General features: G+C 53.0%; 5 non-coding genes across 5 annotated transcripts; 4 read left to right on the top strand and 1 right to left on the bottom strand.

Annotated features, from left to right (window-relative positions):
• The first annotated feature begins 256 nt into the window (after positions 1–256).
• On the top strand, positions 257–330 carry TRNAI-AAU. The gene has a single exon. It is a non-coding gene; the product is annotated as a tRNA-Ile (tRNA).
• Positions 331–1,129: 799 nt separating this feature from the next.
• On the bottom strand, positions 1,130–1,202 carry TRNAV-AAC. The gene has a single exon. It is a non-coding gene; the product is annotated as a tRNA-Val (tRNA).
• Positions 1,203–2,604: 1,402 nt separating this feature from the next.
• On the top strand, positions 2,605–2,687 carry TRNAL-UAA. Its single transcript has one exon. It is a non-coding gene; the product is annotated as a tRNA-Leu (tRNA).
• A 1,176-nt stretch (positions 2,688–3,863) lies between these two features.
• TRNAV-CAC lies at positions 3,864–3,936 on the top strand. Its single transcript has one exon. It is a non-coding gene; the product is annotated as a tRNA-Val (tRNA).
• An 855-nt stretch (positions 3,937–4,791) lies between these two features.
• Positions 4,792–4,865, top strand: TRNAI-AAU. Its single transcript has one exon. It is a non-coding gene; the product is annotated as a tRNA-Ile (tRNA).
• Positions 4,866–5,343: the final 478 nt, after the last annotated feature.

Genomic DNA, 5,343 nt, shown 5'->3' with positions numbered 1-5,343 from the left:
CCAGCGTCTTCCTCCCCCTGCCCGGCTTTCTCCCCTCTCGGACCCTGGCCTCCCTGGCCCTGGCCCTGGCCCTGGCCCTGGCCCTCAGGTTCTCCTCGCTGAGCTTCAGCGTCCCCTCCTGCCCTTCAGCCGTCGTTAAAACGAGCCAAAGAAAGTCTGCTTTCAAAAGAGGAGAGAGACCTCCTTTAGTCCTGAGCACGCGAGAATGCCAGCAAGCTTTTTATTTTCTTAAGCAAAAGCGACCGCCCTCGCAGCTGGCCGGTTAGCTCAGTTGGTTAGAGCGTGGTGCTAATAACGCCAAGGTCGCGGGTTCGATCCCCGTACGGGCCAGGGCGGCTGTTTTTCTGTTCCTCAAGGTAATTCTGCTGCCGCACCTCACACGTGGGGAACAGCCCCCGCTGTAAGGCTGGGAGTAATGTTGGCTTCGTTTCTTAATCTTCAGCAGTGACACCAACGTTCTTTGTCCCCCCTTCAAAGGACGGAAAAACGAAAAAAAAGAAAAAACCCGACTTGAGGAAAGTGGCATGAAGCCTTCATAGACATTCAGTAAAGAGGATGCGGGCTCACGAGCAGGGGGGCCCCCCGGAGGTGAGAGGTGTGCGGGCGGCGGCGGCGGCCTCTGAGCGCCTCGGTCTCCGCGAGTCGCTTATGCTTCATCCACGTGCCGTCTCCTCGCCTGCTCTTCAGCTCTGCCGGCAGCGGTACTGTTTATGGTTCAAACCATCACAATCAGACACATACATATTTCCTTTCCCTTTTTTCCCTTCCTTCCTTCCTCCCTTCCTTCCTCCCTCCCTTCCTTCCTTCCTTCCTTCCTTCCTTCCTTCCTTCCTTCCTTCCTTCCTTCCATATCCAAGTCATGTATATAAAAAATACCAGTTTTATCTCTCAGACCCCTTTGCCTTTCAGTTCAATGACGGAAGGAACAGCAGAGATGGGGTTAAGGACGGGCTGAGAGTTGGAGAAAGGCCCTGCGGTGTATGGAGTTCATAACGGGGTAATAAAACATGACTTCTATTTTGAACTTTGTGCATCCATTCAGAGATGATTAGTTATGCGTGGTGAGCTCTATTTTAAAACTTGCCATGCAGAGTGTCTTTGTTGTAAAACTCAGAAAAGGAAGACAAGTTGTTTCCGCCCGGTTTCGAACCGGGGACCTTTCGCGTGTTAGGCGAACGTGATGACCACTACACTACGGAAACGGGCTTGCTGCCACCTCTTTGCATTTCCAAATAAGTAAAAATTAACCTTGACTTTATCCTTTCCGTGAAGTTTTTTTCTTCGTTTGTTTTGTCTTGTTTTTGTTGTTCAGACACTGATTTCCTTCCACACCCAGAGCCTTGGCCTCCACAGCGTCGGGACGGAGCTCTCCGTGACGGTCCGCCCCGGGACTGGGGAGCTCGGGCGCCGGGGAAATTTCAAGAATCATCGGGGCACGTCCGCGCTCGCTCCCGTCCCCCATCTCTCGGTGACTGCGGTGATCCCGCAGAAGCTGGCCGAGCCCAGAGGACACGGCGAGGACCTGGGGAGGGGGTGGCCGGGGCCCAGTGTGCCCGCGAGGGGTGGGAGGGCCGCGAGTCGGTCCACCCGACGTCACACTCTGTTCTGTTCTGACTCGTGTCACCGACCTGGGACGTGGGCGCTCGTGTCTCATTCCCGCAACGCCCCACAGCAGGAAGGTGACCTCTCGGCTCACCCGACTCCTCCTGGTGAGACACCCCGTCTCCAGGGCCCAGGCCACCTACCGCCCACCTGCGCCTGAGGCTGACCGCCCACCCCACCCCGGAGGCACCGAGCGGAGAGGAAGCGCGTGGCCCCAAAGGCGCCATGCCGACTGTCCCGGTGTGTGTGTGGTGACTTCGTCACAGTCAGGCTGAGGCCGGAACGAGTCACAGGATCCCTCACAGCGGCGGGCGGCCCTTCCCCTCTTCGGGGGCAGGAGACACTTGCCGGGGGGAGTGTGTGACGTAAGCACGCCTGAGGGGGAAGGGCCGCGGACGGGAGAGCCGGGCCTGCACGGGGCGAGCTGGGCGCGGAGCGGGAGTGGGTCTGAGAGCGCCATCCAGGGGTGACCCCGGGCTGTCTTCCTCCCCCGCCTCCTCGCGGAAACTCCTGTCCCGGGGAGTGGGTGACACGCGTGGGCCGGGCCGGGGCTCGGGGCCCTCCGCTGTGGGAGCTGAGATTTAACCTGCGGTGACGGGTAGGGAAGGATCGACTGTTCCAAGACGAACATGACAATTTCCATTTCCACCCAAAGGCCTCTTGGGCGTCGGTGTCGATGAATAAAAGGGCCGATACTGTGTGACGAAGTTTTCCAACCTCCTCACGGCGGAAAGGCGTCCCCAGCGTCCCCGCAGGTCCCTGTGCTGTTGGAGCTTGTCCTCAGCCCCTCCCTGCGCCTGCGCCGGGCGAACCTGCCTCCGGGCCATCTTCCCCGAAAGGTTGGGCTCACTTTCTTTTGACCCCCTGGGGGTGCAGGGCACCGAATGTCCTTCCCTGTTCCTCAGGGGCAAATAACTTCACAACCTTATACATAATCTTGCAAGAACTAGCAGTCCTAATTAGTACTAACTTGGTAATACTTAACAAGGAAGTACCTCAGCCACCGGGATGGCCGAGTGGTTAAGGCGTTGGACTTAAGATCCAATGGATGTTTGTCCGCGTGGGTTCGAACCCCACTCCCGGTAGGTTGTTTGGAGCAGGCGTTTTAAGTTGGGGAGAGGATGAATTCCTTGTGCGATACCAGGCCAGTTTCTAGGTGAGCCTTATTTTAGTCATTCCAATGGCTGCCTATAATTGATGGGTTTAGGTAATTGGTATGTAACTTAGTTACTGACATCTCCGTATTAAAATCTAAGTTGTTTTCTGTGTCCTTTTGTTTCTTTTAAAATCTTTTCTCGTATTTGAAATATATGAGCAGTTTTCATGATTCGGATTTTTTTCTCCACTATCACTTTAACATTTATGTCTTTTAAAACAATTTTTAGTGCTTTCCCTAGGATTTCTTAATATGCAGCTACAATTAATGCCTGCCTTCAGATACCATCTGCTGGTCCTGTGTGGGTGAGGGGTTTACTCACTCTTATGTTTTGTGTTATTGTTGTCATAGTTTGCTTTCATGTGCACTATAACTGTACAGCATGTTTATACTACTTTTGCATTATGCAGTTATTTTTAGAGTTATTTAAATCTGGAAACTTAATATAATAATTATATTCTTAATTGTAATTAAAAATATAATTAATTATTCTTAATTATAGCCAATTAAGTAAGAATTGGTTATAATTCATAATTAATAAAAAATTAGAGATGTCCCCAGGCCCTTGAGTTAAAATATTAAATCAACTATCTCTGACTAGTAAGACCACGTCAAGTAATTTGATTTGATTCAACTTTATATTCTTTTCACTTTAATTCTATACACGTAAGATCCATTCCTACTCAAACTTGCCCGGCTTATTTTAGTATAAATTGGCCAAATCATGCAATTCTTATGTGTAGCTCACCTCCTCATGGGTCACACTTTGTCCGTGAATCCTGGATCACTTATGCAGTGCTCTGTGTAGATTATAGCTCAATAAAACTGGGGGTGGGGGGGTGGGGGGGAGGAGGAAGGGGGGGAAATCATTAATTCACACACGAAAATTCTCCAGGATGCTTTCTTAGCTTTTAGTGCCTGGAATTTGTGTAATATTTTGATCCCTGGGTCAAGCCTTTGCTTGGTTGTAAGTCTTTGAAATAAAATTTAAAAAGCGGGGGAATCCACAGCAATGTGCATTTTCTATGCAAGGCTGTGGCCAACCCAGCCACTCAGGCAGTCTCCTCTGTTCTGGAGGGGGGGGCACCGGGGCCACTAGGCAGTTGTTTCCGTAGTGTAGTGGTTATCACGTTCGCCTCACACGCGAAAGGTCCCCGGTTCGAAACCGGGCGGAAACACAATTTTCCCCAAATGCTATTTCGACATTTATAAGTTACAGAGCTCAGAGTTAGAGCTCTGAGTCGAACCCATCGTTTTCTATCCCTCCTTTTTGGAAAGCAGGCGTTATCCTAAGACACCCGCGGAGTCACTGGGGTTCCGCACAAATTTCCAAAATTACGCAAAGCCAGGGAGATTCCAACCCAGGAGGTTCCGTGTAAGCGGAGGTGGAAGTTACACGCCGCACAGGGAAGCTCTCCATGGCCCGTAGTGTCAGTGCCTAAGATCGCCCAGCACGTAGACAGCTGCGCGTAAGGGGTCCATTCACTGAGACACAACACGGGGTAGGAAAGCAGAGAAAATGTGAGCATCGTAGGGTCCAACAGAGAAAGGGGCAGAGGCGACGCAGGGATGAGGGCTGCGCGGGCCCCTCCCCCGCGGACACCGGTCAGGCCCGGTTGGGAGGGGCATCTCCCCTGCGATCTCGGCGTTTCTCCGGGTTCAGACAACAGCCCTGACCCTGGACGCCGATGGTCGTGGGTTTGGGGGTCCTTGTTCCTGGGAACGGGATGGGGTCGCGGGCTCTGAGGCACGGTCGCACGATCTTCCGGCCCCGTGGACCCCCCCGCCGCACTCGGGCGCCACCGCGTGTCGGACGCTCCGCACTGCAGCGCCGGACCCGCGCCTCCGCGAGTTTTCTCGGTTAGAGCAATTCCAAGTTTCCCGGGAGGAGCACGTTCCTCCGCGTCCGCATCTCGGATGGCTCTTTTCTCTTTGTAGGAAAGAGAACACTTTTTAACCTTGTGTTGAAAAAGAACACACTGACGAGTCTCCTATGACTTTACAAAGGCTAAGTGAGCGCGCCCTCACCGGGCGGCCGGTTAGCTCAGTTGGTTAGAGCGTGGTGCTAATAACGCCAAGGTCGCGGGTTCGATCCCCGTACGGGCCAGCTGTGAGTCCTTTTCCCGGTTTTTCTTTTTTAAATTTTATATCTACTTCATCGTGGACTCTGCTCACATCTGATTACAGACATTTCTCAGATCACCACCGCTGGGCGATAAGATTTGTCAGGTTCTTTTTTTGTTTTTGTCTGAGAAATAACGCAGGGGAGCTAGGATGGAGAGGTTGGAGGGAACACGCGACGCGGCCAGGCGGGCGCATTTAGGGGTCAGGGAAACGGGGCCTAGAGGATCCTCGCACGGTCTGTGCGGAGCTGGACGGAAGGGTGCGATAGAGCTGGAGATGACCTCCCTTGAACGCCCGCAGTGTGAGGGTGGCAGGTTCCAGCCTGCGGCCTCCGGAGGCGGGGTTTAGTGCTTTGTTTTTTGTTTTGTTTTTCTGGAACCTCACGCGGAGCTCAACCTGCAGTGACCTCTGATCCTTTCCTCCCAGGACTTGAGATTTGAGAGACAAAGGTGGGTGCGCGA

The sequence above is a fragment of the Myotis davidii genome, unplaced genomic scaffold, assembly GCF_000327345.1.
Source record: "Myotis davidii unplaced genomic scaffold, ASM32734v1 scaffold1521, whole genome shotgun sequence".
Taxonomy (NCBI): Eukaryota; Metazoa; Chordata; class Mammalia; order Chiroptera; family Vespertilionidae; genus Myotis; species Myotis davidii.
This window is presented reverse-complemented; position numbering and strand designations above follow the sequence as displayed.